The sequence below is a fragment of the Schistocerca americana genome, chromosome 2, assembly GCF_021461395.2.
Source record: "Schistocerca americana isolate TAMUIC-IGC-003095 chromosome 2, iqSchAmer2.1, whole genome shotgun sequence".
Lineage (NCBI taxonomy): Eukaryota > Metazoa > Arthropoda > Insecta > Orthoptera > Acrididae > Schistocerca > Schistocerca americana.
Window position 1 is genome coordinate 212,265,348 of NC_060120.1, and position 17,247 is coordinate 212,282,594.

The 17,247-nt window shown below is 39.6% G+C and overlaps 1 long non-coding RNA gene across 1 annotated transcript in view; it reads right to left on the reverse strand.

Moving 5' to 3' along the window:
* Window positions 1–308: 308 nt before the first annotated feature.
* Window positions 309–17,247, reverse strand: part of LOC124595502 — a 41,670-nt gene continuing 24,731 nt past the window's right edge. The window contains exon 3 of the long non-coding RNA XR_006978216.1: window positions 309–734. This is a non-coding gene — a long non-coding RNA (uncharacterized LOC124595502). The remainder of the gene's footprint in view (window positions 735–17,247) is intronic.

The following is a 17,247-nucleotide window of genomic DNA, read 5'->3' on the forward strand; positions in this document are numbered from 1 at the left end:
CCAGTGGCAGCTTGTGAGTGTTCATTCTGTGTGTTACCAAATTTTTAGATTCAGATAAATATGACAGTGGAAACTGATAGCACCTGCTATATAGTAGTTATGCTTATCAACATATTCATACAACTACAGTCAATACCAATAATTTATAATGTTAACAGTAATAACAATAATAATAATAGTAGTAATAACAAAATAGTAATAATAATAATAAACATAATCTGTCTGAAAAAAGGAAGAATTGTTTTGTGGAATTTTGCTGTTTTGTACATAATTACATACAAGTCAATAATGTTTAAGCTTTTGCTACTCACTGGTCTGCATTTTTGTGTAAGTGAGAGTTTTTGAGCTTTCTTTATTTTTTTGGTCAAATGAACATGATCCCTAAGACATACATCAATTGACAAATGGACTTCTGGGCTAACAATCAGACATCCTCACATTGCACTCACGAACAACATACACTTAATATTCAATTATTTGTTAAATATTCACTTGTAGTCATGTTTTTTGATTTTGTCACTTTCTAAGTCAATGGATCTTGTCTGTGAGGCCTTAGTTCCATTGTGGGTACCTTTTCCTGGTTATTTCCTTTTCTGTTAGCACTTAAAACAGATTTGAGACTGTTCATGTTGACATTGCACAGGAAACCCAATTCCTGCACAGTATTTATTTATTTATATCCAATAAATCCAATACTGTGAGGCATTCGCATGGATGTAGGACGTGGAGGATATCTGGTATAAGACAAAATACACATTAATAGGTATAGAAAAAATTACATTGAAAAATATGGTAGACCTTAATAGCTAAATGAAAGACACAGTAATGTTAACAGTGATTGTGAGTATTGTAATGCACAACAGGACATCAAATTAGTAAATGAAAAAAATCAATTACAGTTAACTCCACTGAAATTTTCTTCTACCGAATAGAAGGAATTATCTAATAAATACTGTTTGAGCTGTTGTTTAAATTTGGGAACCTCGTGCATAAGTAATTTCAGTGATGGTGGGAGAGCATTGAACACCTTGCAGCTCATGTAATGGACTCCTTTTTGTACAATAGTAAGGTTTTTTGATTCATAATGGCGGTCCATCTTCCTCCTGGTATTGTGGGTATGCTATGAATTATTGGTTTTGTACGATTGTCCATTTTTACCAATTAAACATAATAGGGAGGAGATATATTGGCATGGAGTTGTCAATATCCGTAATTTTATGAAAAGGTTCCTACAAGAATGTCTAGGCTGGACTCCGTTCATTGTCCTAATAACTCTCTTTTGGGCAATGAATATTTTTTTGCATAGTGGCTGTTTACCCTTAGAAAACAATGCCATACAGCAATAATGCATGGAAATAACTAAAATAAGCAGTTTTTGTGGTGTGTTGGTCACATACAGTGGAAATAATATGAACAGCGAATGTTGCTATCTGAGTTTTTTGTGGAGGTGCAAAATATGTTCAGACCATTTTAGACTGTTGTCAATGTGTACACCCAGAAACTTGGTTGACTCAACTTGTAGTAACTCACTACCTTTCAATGTAATACTTAATTGATCCTCAACTTTTTTCCTTACTTGGAAATGCACAAACTGGGTCTTATTAATATTTAGTGATAACCCATTATTGACAAACCAATTACATACTTCACTAAAGACAATATTGGCCGATTCTTCAAGATTGAGGTTGGGAGTTTTGTTGATGAGGATAGAGGTGTTATCAGCAAAAAGAGTAAAGTGAGTTTGAAAGCTAGTATGCAAGGGAAGGCCATTGATAAAGATGAGGAAGAGAAGGGGGCCAAGTACAGAGCCGAGAGGAACACCACAGACAGTAGAGCCCCAGCTAGATGACACAGAGTACCCCTTAGAGTCGTTCAACATGACCTTCTGCTTTCTTCCAGCTAGGTAGGATTTAATCCATGAGCCAACTGAGCCACTTATACCATAATATTCAGCCTTTGCTAAGAGGTTTTCATTATTAACACTATCAAAGGCCTTAGAAAGGTCACAGAAGAAACGAACAGGAGATAATTTATTATTAAAAGACTCGTAAGATATGATGGGTGAAGGAAAAAATAGCTTGTTCTGTTGGTACACCCTGTTGAAATCTGAACTGTCTACTGTTTAATACCTTATAATGCATGAGGTGTTCAATAAGTCTCTTGTGAACCAATTTCTCAAGAATTTTGGAAAAGGTTGTAAAAAGGGAGATAGGCCAATAGTTGGTAACATCGGCTTTATCGCCTTTTTTAAAGAGAGGTTTGACAATAGCATACTTTAGTCTCTCAGGAACAATCCCGTTTTGGATGGATTCATTGAATATGTGGCACTGTATTTTGCTTATCGGCTTATAGCACTCCTTCAGTAATCTTGAAGAGATACCATGTATGCCAACAGAATTCTTGCTCTTCATCTCTTTAATTATATTCCCAATTTCATGTACTGTGACAGGACACACATTAATCTGCTTGGTTTTTTTATTAATAGCTTTTTGAAGGGTTAACATGGCTTCATTAACAGAACATGTTTTTCCAGTTTGTATTGCTGATGCCAGAAAGTGGTTGTTAAAAAGTCAGTGATTATTTCAACATTTTCATGAATGGTATCATTTGTTTTAATTTATATTGTGTTTTCTGCAGCAGTTATTTTACCTGTTTCCCTTTTTATTATGCCTCATATGGTTTTGATTTTGTTATTAGATACATCAATTTCTGATTTTATAGAAATACTCTTTGCCCTTGTTAGAACTTTTTTAAGGATAGAGCAGTATAGTTTGTAATGTTTTTCCTTTTCTACACTATAACTGGATTTGAGTGAGGCATATAGATTTCTTCTCCTTCTGCAAGACTTTTAATGCCCAGAGTTAGCCAGTTTTTATTAGTAGGTCTCACATTTGGACTTGACAGTCGTTTTAGGAAAGGCCGCTTTGAACAGGCAGATAAATTCTTTAGAAAAGCATTGTACTTGTCATTAACATTGTCAAAGGGCTCAATCTGGTTCCAGTCTATTTCTTGTAGGGAATTACAGAAGCTATTGATAGACTGTGTGTTAATTACTCTGAAAGTTTTACTGCAGGAATTGTTCTTACAAAGACAGCTAACATTATCAGTTGAAAGTAGTTGACTATCATCAACAAGATCGAAAAGCACACAAAAACTGCTGTACAAAGAATGGAAACAGTTCATAGAAGAAAAATAAACCAATTCAAAAAACTCCAGTCACAACATAATACCTTTACACACAGCCAAGGAAAACACACACACAAATTCTACCCAAGATTAGTGAACCTTACACATACACAGTTAAACAATAAAGAAAGGCAGCTGTTGGAGAAAGGATTAAAATACAATGTAAATTCAGAAATAGGTGAAGATTACTTAGAAAATCTAATTATAGAATAAGAAAGTGTTTTGACAAGGGAAGATAGGAATGAAAGTAGCAGTGTCAACAATGCATTAACTAGAGAACTAGTAAAAAAAGAAATCCAGAATATCATAACCAGTATAAAATCACAACAACACATTAACAACAAAAACATCGAATCTGCAACACTCAGAAAACGTAGGAGAAAACTTCAAAATTAAAATGTTATCATTTCAAAAGCAGACAAGGGGAACACAGTAGTACTGATAGACAAAGAGCAATACATTGAAAATCACAAGAATTCATCTCACAAAATAACATTAAAAAATTAAAATCAGACCCAACAAACAGATTCCAGACAAAAGTAAAAATCACTCTGAAAAATATTGCCATCATACTGGATAACACAGAGAAAAGAAAGTTGACACAGATCAGTCCCACAGCACCGGTCCTCTGAAGCCAACCAAAAATCCACAAACCGAACCTTCTTGTGAGGCCAATACTGGATTTCAGAAAATACCCCACTTACAAGCTTGCAGGGTACAAGTTAAAAGTACTGTCTGAAAATTTCAGAGTACAAGAAGACAGGACCATTAAAAACACTACACAGCTAATACAACAAATACAAGATATAAAAATCCCAGACACAGCAACACTCCTCTCATTTGATATAGAAAACATGTATTCCAACATACCAGTACCAGAAACAATAGAAATTATAGATAAGAATATGAAAACTTATAGTCAACTCCCTGATGAACAGATTAAGCAAATATGCACACTAATAAAGCTCATAACAGAACAAAATTACTTCCAGTTCAATAATGAATTTTATTTACAAGAAGATGGATTATCAATGGGGTCCCCAGTTTCAGGAGCCTTAGCAAATATTTTTGTAAACCACACTGAACAGATCATTTTCACAAAAATAATAGCAAAAGAATACAAAATATTATATTGGTTCAGGTATATGGATGACATCCTTTGCTCAATAGATGAACCACAAACAAAAATTGAAAAACTACAATCTGACATCAACAAGATACATAAAAATATAAAATTCACACTTGAAAGAGAACAGAACAACCAAATTAACTTTCTGGATATAACAATCTAAAAACAAAACAATAAGCATATGTTTGAAATTTACCATAAACCCACAGCAACGGATATTATCATTCCCCAATCATCGAACCACCCACACGCACAAAAGCAAGCAGCACTTCAACACATGTTCTATATGAAACTTCCTGGCAGATTAAAACTGTGTGCCCAACCGAGACTCGAACTCGGGACCTTTGCCTTTTGCGGGCAAGTGCTCTACCAACTGAGCTACCGAAGCACGACTCACAACCGGTACTCACAGCTTTACTTCTGCCAGTACCTCGTCTCCTACCTTCCAAACTTTACAGAAGCTCTCCTGCGAACCTTGCAGAACTAGCACTCCTGAAAGAAAGGATACTGCGGAGACATGGCTTAGCCACAGCCTGGGGGATGTTTCCAGAATGAGATTTTCACTCTGCAGCAGAGTGTGCGCTGATATGAAACTTCCTGGCAGATTAAATGCAGAAGTAAAGCTGTGAGTACCGGTCGTGAGTCGTGCTTCGGTAGCTCAGTTGGCAGAGCACTTGCCCACGAAAGGCAAAGGTCCCGAGTTCGAGTCTCGGTCGGGCACACAGTTTTAATCTGCCAGGAAGTTTCATATCAGCGCACACTCCACTGCAGAGTGAAAATCTCATTCTGGAAACATGTTCTATATACTCAGCACAGTACCACTCACCAAAGAAAGCTACCAAAAAGAACTGAACATAATAATGCAGATAGCACAAAATAATGGTTACAATAATAACACAGTCACAAAGTTAAACAACAAAATTAAAGACATCTTGGGTTTTCGGGTGTTCTGCCGGATATCAGCGTCGTACTTGCACGATATTTCGGTCACATAGCTCGTAACCTTCATCAGGTGCGACCTGAGACTGCTTCTCGAGTGGACCTTGTCCAGTATTTATGCCTATGGCCTTCCCCCTCCACCAACGGCTACAGGCGCTTCCTCTGTGGTCCGCGCCCATTCCCTGCGACCTGCTGGAGCGTTGCTGCTCCGTTTTCCGTCCGCTGCGTTTCTAGGTGTTCCCTCTGCGGTCCGCGCCCACCAAACCCGCTCCTGGTGGTTTCATCTACGGTCTGGGGTACCAAGCGTTCCCCCTGCGGTCCGCGCCCGCTCACCACGACCTGTTGGAGCGTTGCCGCTCCGTTTTTCGTCAGCTGTGGCTCTGGATGTTCCCTCTGCGGTCCACGCCCACCAGTCCCACTTCTGGGTGTTCCCTCTTCGGTCTGGTGCGCCTGGCAGTCCGTCAGGGGCTCGTTTTCCATCTCCATGTCTCTGGTTCTTCTGTTTGTGTAGTGTTGCAGCTGGCCCCGTTGCTCCTTTAACAATTCCAGAGCCGGATCCCAGGCTCTGCTTAGCTGGTACCCTGTGTCACGGTTCATAAGATCGTCAGCCATTTTAATTTCTATCGATTCTCTTATAACACTGTCCCAAAATCTGGGTGTTTGTGTTAGAATCTTGGTATCCTCATACTTCATGGCATGATCTAGTTCTAGACAGTGTTCAGCAATGGCTGACTTAGTCACCTGTCTTAATCTAGTGTGCCTCTGATGTTCTTTGCACCTGATCTCTACAGTTCTTGTCGTCTGGCCAATGTAGAACATGCCACATTGACAAGGTATATTGTAAATCCCCGGTTTTCGTAACCCCAGGTCGTCTTTGACACTCCCCAGCAGTCCCACGATCTTGTTGGATGGCCAGAAAACACACTTGATATTGTGTTTACGGAGGATCCTACTGATTCTGGCAGAAATAGAGCCAGCATAGGGCAGATATGCCACCTTCTTTGTTTCATCTTGGTCTTCTTCAGGAACCTGTCGTATAGTGGCTGGTTGGAGTGCCCTCTCAATTTGTCTGTCCGTGTACCCATTCTTGGAGAAAACTGTTTTGAGACGTTCTGTCTCTATAGGTAGATTCTCTTGGTCTGACAGGGCACGTGCTCTGTGGACCAAAGTCTTCAGAACCCCATTCTTCTGTGCAGGGTGGTGACAGCTGCTGACCTGCAGATATAAATCAGTGTGTGTTGGTTTTCGGTACATCCAAAAATGGCAGCTGGCCATTCTTCTCCAGTTCCATGGTGAACCTGATATTAGGGTGGCATGAGTTAAGATGTTCAAGAAACTCATTGAGCCTGTCCATCCCATGTGGCCAGATCACGAAGGTGTCATCCACATACCTAAAGAAGCATGTGGGTTTAAATGTGGCTGTCTCCAATGTCCTCTCCTCAAAACTCTCCATAAACATGTTGGCAACCACAGGGGACAGTGGGCTGCCCATAGCTACACCTTCGGTTCGCTCGTAATATTGGTTTCTGTACAGGAAATATGTGGATGTCAGTGTATGACTGAACAGGTCCAACAGAGCACCGTCAAATTTCTCTGCAATCAGTTCTAGTGAGTCCCTCAGTGGGACCCTGGTGAACAGCGATACCACATCAAAACTAACCATGATGTCCGAATCTGTGATGTGCAGTTGCTTGAGGTGTTGCAGGAAATCTTCTGAGTTGTGGATGTGGTGAATACATTTGCCCACATATGGAGACAGGAGACCTTCCAAGTACTTGGCTGTTGTGTACGTAGGTGCCCCAATATTACTGACAATTGGACGTAGGGGCACGCCCTCCTTGTGTATTTTAGGCAGACCATACAGTCTAGGTGGCACTGGCGCTTTTTCCCGTAGTTGTCTGATGATCTTATCGGGCATCCCTGTTTCCTTCAAGAGAGCACTAGTCTTCTTGGCCACCTTGTCCGTGGGGTCACACTCCAGAATTCTGTATGCAGGGTCCTCCAGAAGTTGGCGTACTTTCTCATCATAATCCACCCACTGCAAGATGACGGTGGAGTTCCCTTTGTCTGCTGGCAGTATCACAATGCTGCTGTCTTCCCAGAGTTTCTTGAGTGCGAGCCTCTCCTCGGTTGTGATGTTCCATTTCGGCGGCCTGGCCTTGGTGAGGGCCCTGCAGGTCTCTCGGCGGACTTCCTCTGCCACATTAGGTGAAAGTGTGGCTGCAACTTGCTCTACTGCACTGACGAAACCTGAAATGGGTACGTTTCTAGGGGTCATAGCAAAGTTGAGACCCTTGCTGAGTACCTTTAAGGTTGTATCATCAAACTGTATGCCACTCAGATTCGTCACAGATTCTAGCACGAACACCCAGATTTTGGGACAGTGTTATAAGAGAATCGATAGAAATTAAAATGGCTGACGATCTTATGAATCGTGACACAGGGTACCAGCTAAGCAGAGCCTGGGATCCGGCTCTGGAATTGTTAAAGGAGCAACGGGGCCAGCTGCAACACTACACAAACAGAAGAACCAGAGACATGGAGATGGAAAACGAGCCCCTGACGGACTGCCAGGCGCACCAGACCGACGCTCCAGCAGGTCGCAGGGAATGGGCGCGGACCACAGAGGAAGCGCCTGCAGCCGTTGGTGCTGACGATCTTATGAATCGTGACACAGGGTACCAGCTAAGCAGAGCCTGGGATCCGGCTCTGGAATTGTTAAAGGAGCAACGGGGCCAGCTGCAACACTACACAAACAGAAGAACCAGAGACATGGAGATGGAAAACGAGCCCCTGACGGACTGCCAGGCGCACCAGACCGACGCTCCAGCAGGTCGCAGGGAATGGGCGCGGACCACAGAGGAAGCGCCTGCAGCCGTTGGTGGAGGGGGAAGGTCATAGGCATAAATACTGGACCAGGTCCACTCGAGGAGCAGTCTCAGGTCGCACCTGATGAAGGTTACGAGCTACGTGACCGAAATATCGTGCAAGTACGACGCTGAAATCCGGCAAAACACCCGACAATCCAAGATGTCATTAGATTGCCGAGAAAGCCTGAAGAGTTACAACAAAATTAAAAGTAAAATAAAAGCAGAAAGCTCCATACCACAGACAACAACACAACAGAACCAAACACAAACACGCAGTCCCATAACAACTACACAGGATAACCAGAAAAAGATGAAAGAAAACACAAGATTGTACACAATGACATACAAACACAAACTCACCTGTAAAATCACCAACAGTTTCAAAAGACAGAGAATAAACATATCATACACAACAGACAATCCTATACAAAAATAAACCCGAAAATGGACAAAAAACAGAGACATATACCAGGAAGCAGGTATATATCAGCTACACTGTAACACCTGTGAAGGCACATACATAGGGCAAACAGGGAGAATATTTGATGTCAGATACAAGGAACACATGAGAGCCTGGAAATATGGGACAAACCACTCCACATTTGCAGAACGCCTAAGAGAAAATGACCACAAACCAACGACTAGAGAAGATGACATGAAAATAATTAAAATCAACAATAAAAGACACCTGTTGACCATGCAAGAAAATTACCGCATACATAAAACCAAAGCAGGGGGGAAAATATTGTTGAATGACCAAGTGCAAATGCCAAGTAATTCATTATTTACACTAATAGATAAAATAACAGAATAACGTTCGCAAAAAAATATAATAATACTATCCAATGTAATAGTAATAAAACCCAACATCTTTACAGTCACTCAACCGTGAACTCCTCCACAGAATATCGAAGTCAAGTCAAAACAGTTGTCTAAAGTTTTCAGCCACTAGCTAACACCTAGTACACCCCCCCCCCCTAAAAAAAAGGTGGGGTCGGCTCTATCCCCCCACCCCCCCTCCCTCTCTCTCTCTCTCATACACTCACACACGGTATAAACATCATAAATAGATCCCATTGATAGAGCACTTGCCTGCGAAAGGCAAAGGTACCGAGTTCTAGTCTCGGTCCGGCACACAATTTTTGTCCGCCAGGAAGTTTCATCATAAATAGAAGTTAGTAATGAACATATACTTCGTTAGGTTGACAACAAACTGGTATACATACCAAAGAAGATGAAACACGTAATGGGAGCTTCTAGGTCGAAGAATGGGAGTGATCTCCATACTACTAGTACTAGTACTAATAGACTAATGTACTGTATAATAGTAGTATAGAGATCACTGTGTAATGGAGTCGCAATGCTTACGCTGTGAAAGCTGTGTACGAAGAAATAGTTGTATTGAGTGACACAAGAACAATAGTCCACCACAAAAAATAGTGAGAAACATGGTGAACGGTGTGTGGAAGGCGAGAACACAAAGATGTGATTATATGGCAGTGATAAAAGTGATAGTGCGAGGTTCAGACCAGATGCAAGGAAACGCAGAGCAGCAAATCGTAAGTAATTACCTTTTTTTACAAAAACTCGCGAAGTGAACTGTTTGATAATCTATAACTAACAAAACTGTATCATTATAGATCCCATTGATGATGCCTTAGAACAGGAGAAGGCGAAACGCGCATGGGATAAATAAAGTAACTAGCAACAGGAAAAGGAAGTTTTATTTACAAAACAATTATTTATTTACAAAAGAAGTAATTAAATTACGTGTTTGTATTGGTAGCACTGTCAAAAACAGTATCGTATCTTTTCATAGTATAAACACGCGTTGTATGTTCAATTGCTAACGGTTTTCCAAGGAAAAGTGACAAATAGATTGGTAAATCTCTCAAAAAGTAAAGTATGACACGAAAACTTAAGTGTTTTTAAGAAACTTGGTTTTCATGGTAATAGATTTTTGAATGAAGGGAAACCTTGCATTCAACATGTGGCGTATGAAGTTACAGACAATGAAATACATGCAAACTCATCAGTATCTAGAGAAACACCCATTAATGCTTCGAAGATTAAAATAAAACGTTGTGATACACAGTTTTCTCAAAACGAAAGTGATGTAAGCATTAGGTTAGGTTATATTCTGATATATTTACACATCCTAACAAGGGTGTTAGGTGAATGTGGAGGGCCAGTTAGTTTACATGAAGACAGTGAGGCATCAAATGGACTAGCCAGGAAACTTATCATTAAATGTGCCAGTTGCAAGTACACTCTTTCAATCTGGAATTCTGATAAGTGTAAAGATAATTATTTTGAAGGAAATGTTATGTGGTTTTATGGATTGAGAGCTATTGCCAAAGGACACACTGCAACAGAAACAATGTGTGCTGTGATGAATATGCCACACCCACCTTGTGAAATCGACAAGTATGCAGGATTTATTGGAGCTGCTGTGGAATCTGTCGAATGTGGGTCAATGAAGTGTGCTGCAAATGAAGCTGTTGAAATAAATGATAGTATGCCTGACATACCAGTAGCATTTGATGGCACTTGGCAGAAGTATGGCTACAGTCCTGAGAATTCTGTTGCTGTGGTGACCAGTGTAGATACTGGAAAGGTAATATATTTCCAGATTTTAACCAAACATTGTTATAAGTGTAAATCAGGGAATGAAGAAGGGCATATCTGTGACAGAAATTATGAAGGAACAAGTGGTATGGAGGCTCCTGCAGAGGAAATTTTTAGTCAATCTGTGAATGAAAGGGGAGTGTGTTACACTAAGTTCTTAGGTGATGGAGACTCAAAAGCATATAAAAGTGTAGTAGCTGATCAGCCTTATGGAGAGAAGATTATCACAAAACTGAAACCAGTTGGTCATGTCCAGAAGAGGATGGGCACCAGTTTGAGGAAGTTAAACAAAGTTTGAGAAACAAGAAACTTTCTGATGGTAAAATCATAAGAGGCAGGCTGACAAACAAAATGATTGATGGACTACAACAGTATTATGGGATGGCCATTAGAAATAATACTGAGGAGTTGTTTAAAATTAAGCAGGCAGTATGGGCTACCTTCTTCCACAGACTGTCAACTGATGAGAAACCAGTACACCACCTTTGCCCTCATGGACCTGATTCGTTGTGCGATTGCCACAATGCCCAGTACTCAAACAGTTCATACAGCCATAAACATTCCATCCCAGCAGCAGTCATGGATATCATAAAACCAATTTACAGAGACCTGGCAAATCCTGAATTACTGAAGATCCCAATGAGTCGTTCAATAATCTTATGTGGACTTGCTTACCAAAAAATGTTTTTGTTGGAATGAAGAGACTAAAGTGAGGGGTCAGTGAGGCTGTTATTGCTTTTAATTATGGCAACATTGGTAGGGTGAGAGTGCTACAGCATATGGGAATTAATCCTGGAGCAAACTGCATCAGAGAAATTGAACAGATGGACAAGGTTCACAATTAGCCGCTAAGGAGTCCAGAAAGAAGAAAAGAAGAAAACACTTGGAAAAAGATCAAGATGATGATATACAGTATGGTGCAGGGTGCTTCTGAGTGACTAAAAATAAAAAAAAATAAGCATATATTAAGTGAGTTACAGTCTATTGAAACGTTAAAAGCCATTCCTGAAAATTTACATTTCCTGTTGCATTTTTCTCTAAATCTTAGAAACTCTTTCGAGTAGAGTAATCAAATTTTCAGGGAGTTATAACATACATATCCTGAGTCTACTGAACTAAAAGAAAAACATAATGTTATGTATAATTAAAATTATTTAGGATGATGCACAAAAAGTACACAAAATTTTAACTGTGTAATTAAAAAAATGTATTTCCGAAAGCAGTGGCTGAAATGCAATTATTGTAGTTCAGTAGACTCAGAACATACAGTTTAATGTCCTGTAAAAGTTTCATGTCAAGTGGTTCCTGAAATACAGGTAAGCCAAGTCACTGAATTTAACATTGTCGGGATATGGCATTCCAACTCCCCCTGAAATGTGCGCAACTGAAGGTGTACTCATGAACCTGATGTCAAGTTTCACAGAATCTAGCAATGTAGCATAGCATGGTAGATTAGAACTGTGCATTTCAGATTACTATATCTATATTATGTTCAACAGGACTCAAAGAAAAGTAACCAATACATCTACATGGTGTCAAAAGTTAGGATGTTCACATGCTCTTATGCATGTACACAATAGCTGCCACTGAACTGTTCTCAGTTGTGGAGAGATCTGGCAACCTTGCTGGCCAAGGTATAGTTTGGCCAGCATGAAGACAAAGAGTAAAAACTCTTACCGTGTTTCGGCAGGCAACATGTTGCTGAAATGTAAGCCCAGGGTGGCTTGCCATGAAGGGCAACAAAATGGGGCATAGAATATCACCGGTGTACTGCTGTGCTGTAAGGGTGCCATGGATGACAACCAAAGGGGTTATGTATGAAAAGAAATGGAACCGCAGACCATAACTTCTGGATGTCGGGCCATATGGTGGGTGACAGTCATGCTGGTGTTCCACAGCTGTCTGTGGCATCTCCAGACTTGTCTTCAGCCTGGAATCTAGTTCGCCTGAGTAGAATTTTCTTCATTGATGAGTCTCACTTTGATCTGAGTGACAGCGATCACTGAAGATGTGTCTGGAGACGCAGTGGACAGCAGTGGCATACCAACCTGGCTGTCACACACCATAAGGCCTGACATCCACAAGTGATGGTCAGGGGTACTATTTCTTTTCTTAGCAGAATCCACGGCATCCATATGTACATTGACAATATTATGTTGCCCATTTTGTTGGCCTTGATGGCAAGCCATGCTGAGCTTACATTTCAGGAAGATATTACCTGCTCATACATGGAAAGAGTTTCTGCTGCTCATTTTTGTGCTTACCAATTCCTACATTCTCCTTTCAGATCCAGATGGCTTGCACTGCCATCGCAATCAAATATGTCATGTGAACAGTTATCCTTCTGTGTCTCTTCCCCCAGATTCATGGATCCCAATCCCAAGGACAGCATGGCCACAGCAACTGCCAGAACGTGTGATCACGATACAGCGTGATGACACCATGGAGACAGAGCCTCCGCCTCCTCTCATCATACCGAGGGAGCTGAACCTGCCATAACGCAGCAGCTGATGCCTTTGACATCTGGTTATTGGCCTCCGGTGGTGGATGTATACACTCCTGGTTGTTTTCTGGGGGATGTTTCCACCACAGCGAAGGCCGGATGGTGGGGTACGACCGGAAGCTTGACGTCTCCTGCAGCCACAGGTTCCGGTCCACTCCAGTGTCAGCTCTCCAACCTGCCCCGCCGTTGTCGCGCTCCCTACATGACAGCTGTCCATCACTTTGGGAGGGGGGGGGGGGGGGGGGGGGGAGGGATGTCCCGGTGTAACATGAAGTGCCAGTACATTGGACTGGAACGTTATAGCAGCAGAGAGGGCTGTAAGACAACGTCAGCCAATAGTACACTGACTAGGACGACACCACAACAGGAGCAGCCCCATATGAAGAGAATCTAAGAGCTGTTCCGCCTTGTCCAGTTGCAATAAAAATGTTTTACCAACCTCTTGACAGTTACGCACTTGTTGTCATAAAAAAAAAAATTAGTGACATCTTCATGGTTAAACATGTGTACCACAAATAAGGAAAAACAATTTTCGGTCATCTTTTGGTCACCATTTGAAGTAAATTTGTATAATTGATGATGACACCCCAAAACTAGTTGGATCAAAAATAAAGATCTATCATACAGCTGAAGCAGTCTTATTTGTGTAGCCTATCTGTCTCCCCGTCTAGTGTTATCTTATGTAAAAGTGTGTGAAAGTTTTATAAATGTTAACAAATCATGTAACTGAGGTGGGACATAGGTATCAGCTCAGTATTCACCTAATTGGATGTGGGAAACCATCAAAGTATACCAACTCCGATTCTCTGTTTCATTAGTGATCTGATAAGCATAACACTTCCATGGTGTTAAAATTTGATCTTTCACTTACTTCACCTGACAGTAGATGTTCCTGATTTTAATTTACTGCTCCTAATATTTCTTTATGAAATTTTCTAAAGAAACAGTTTAATTCTCCTGGTTATCTCACTGTGAAATGAACTGCCTTTCAGTATTTATTACAATATTGCCTTCTTGTTTTACCAGGCTTTTATCCCATATCTTCATAGGGTCGGCATTTTAATTCTTGGAATTGGTGATATTAGTGGCTTCCTGTTGCCACTACTTTTGCTCTTCGCCCACTCCTCCTTTGGGACAAAATTTGTGTAGCCTGTCTGTCTGCCTCTTGCATTATCCTATGTAAAAGTGTGTGAAAGTTATAAATGTTAAAAAATCATGTAACTGAGGTGGGACATAGATATCAGCTCAGTATTCACCTAATTCGATGTGGGAAACTGCCTAAAAACCACATGCAGCCTGGCTGACACATTGGCCCTCATACATGAAGTCATCAAATTGATAACTTCTTCATTTGTGTCATGATTATGGCAAAAAACAATTACCAAAATAGGAAGTGTAGCTAAGACAAATAGAAGCAGATATAGAGGAAGTTGTGTTATTTCAAAGAAGAAAAAATATTAAGCTATGGGCATGACAATGTAGGGTACTGCAGATCAAGTTGAAAAGAATACTTGACCAAGCACCGGAAAGGTATGTACCTAGTAGAACACTTCATGATGTGAGGAACCCCTCTGTGATATACAGTCACTGTAAAGAAATTTCTAAAGAAGTGGCAATTACTGCATGATATGTGTAAAGCAAAAAATATGGATATACACTACAGTATCTGATCAAAAGTATCTGGACACCCTATGTAATGTAGAAGATGTCATAACAGGCGGACTCACCATAGAGAGCCTATATAGGGAGAGAGTGGCCAATCAGCCCTTGGCTGCCATGTTTTCACCAGATTGTGCATGGGACATACAATTAGGTAGTGACACAAGCAGAAAGCTAGCCACTTCATGAGTAAAATAAAGCATGTGTTTGATGCATGAGACCAAAGCAGATCTTCTAGCTTAATACTCGATACATGATTAAAACAAATGCCATTCGTCTATGTTTATATAGGCTTAATAAATTTGTGAGCAAAGGGAAGTATCATGAAGCAGTGTGTATGTCTGCTGAATTTCAACAGCTATATTTTATGATTCTGTATAAACATTGACAACTGATTAATAAGAAAAAGAAGTTTCATTTAATGTATCTCAGAGCACATGATGCTATTTCAGATTTTTCCATATGGATATTCATAGCTGAAATTGGTAAATTATTGTCTCTTTCCATCCCCACATAATGCATTTTACGTGTGTGTCAATCTTATAACATTTTCTTATGCTGGCAAAACACATCAATTCTGTACACACTTTTAGGAACTCTATATCACAGAAAATCATAAAAATATCAATACTTAGGTACTCTACTGAAACAGCAGAAAGTAATTCAAAATAGGTAACTGAATATCCACACGCTAAATTATAATTTACAGGAATGTGAATAGCCAAGACTATAGAGCCAAGTGCGAGTCACCAGTTGGAAGTACATAGACTTAGGGTTCCATATACATGTTAAAACACATCATGTAGCATGAATTGTCACTCAAGAACCATTAAAAGTCTAGAAAATAACATTTTAAAAAAAACATGGATTGAGCAGGATTCAAACTCACGACCTTCGGATTACATAGTTAAAACTCTAGACCTCTGCTACAAGGCTACATCAGTAATACTGTGGTGTTCATTTACTTTTTCTTTCATGGAGGGGATGTATCAGTAAAAAGGTTATTCTTTAATTTTTAAATTTTGTTTTGAAGGTAATATAAGCTTACAGAAAGAAATTGATTGTTCAATACACAAAGAAACCAAACGAGCTTTCTAACAGTGACAGCAGGTGAGTAAAACACATGTAACATAAGGGCATCTCATGACTGCAAGAGTACCTTGTACTTACCACAGAACTAAAAAAAAAAAAAATTAATACCAATTGCAAACTATACCCAACCATTCTGATCTCTGCAAATTGGATGTACAACAACTGACATACCTTACAATTAGTAACTAAATGATGGAGGAGGCTTACTTGTTGAACCAGCTTGTCATATTGTATCTATTGATAGGTACAAGATGAAGTCTTCATTCATGCTGTATCCATATAATACAGTGTATTGTACCATGGGCTCCAACTGACCTTACAACTCAAGTTTTCAAATGCATATCACTAAGGAAACATATTGGAAATAACTTAGCATTATAGGAAAAGCAAAATTGTAAAAGTTCATCAAATAACCAGTTTTATTGTACGTCACAGCTCTGGAAGTTGATGCTCACTGGCTTCATTTCAATCTTTTTCAACATTTATTATTTACATAAAGGGGGAAACAAGATTTATACTGATTTTAAGATACCTGAAAGGGATGAGACCATAACTGAGCAACACCTACTGAGTTTTCACTTACATATATAATGGGTACCTTTCTACAATCTTGTTATTATTTTAGATACTGAAATAATTTCAGTAACACAATATACACATTCAAAATTTGTATAAACAAGATTTATTTAACTTTTTTGATAGAGCATACATAGCAGAAGTTTTGCTTGCCAGTAGGTGTCCACATTTTGAAGTCTATACATATTTTTTCCGGAGCTTCAGACTGTACATTTTAAGCCGGAACCTTACAAATCTGTCCATCATTCTTCACATTATGCCAACTTTGAAACTGAACTTACTTCAAGAGATCATTATTTGTCATACTGTTGATTACAAAACTAAATCAGTTAACTGTTTCTCACAATCAATAACAGGGGACAATTTTCTAAATAGCATTTCCATATCTAGACATAACATAAAACATTAGTTGGACACATACAGAAGACTATCTTTGTCCTGCTTAAACTGTTTCAGATTAACAAAAGTGCAGTAATCAGAGTTCTGTCTTTCTTTAGTAACCAAATCTGTAAAGTGTTTCTTACAAGTTTTGTCATACTTCATGACTCTTCCTATGATGTATCCAGCAATATTAAAAAATGCATTTCTCTTCATACGGCGTAAGTCACTTACTGATACATTTCCCTGCTCATCCCAACATTTTGGAAGTTTTAATGTGGGTTTAT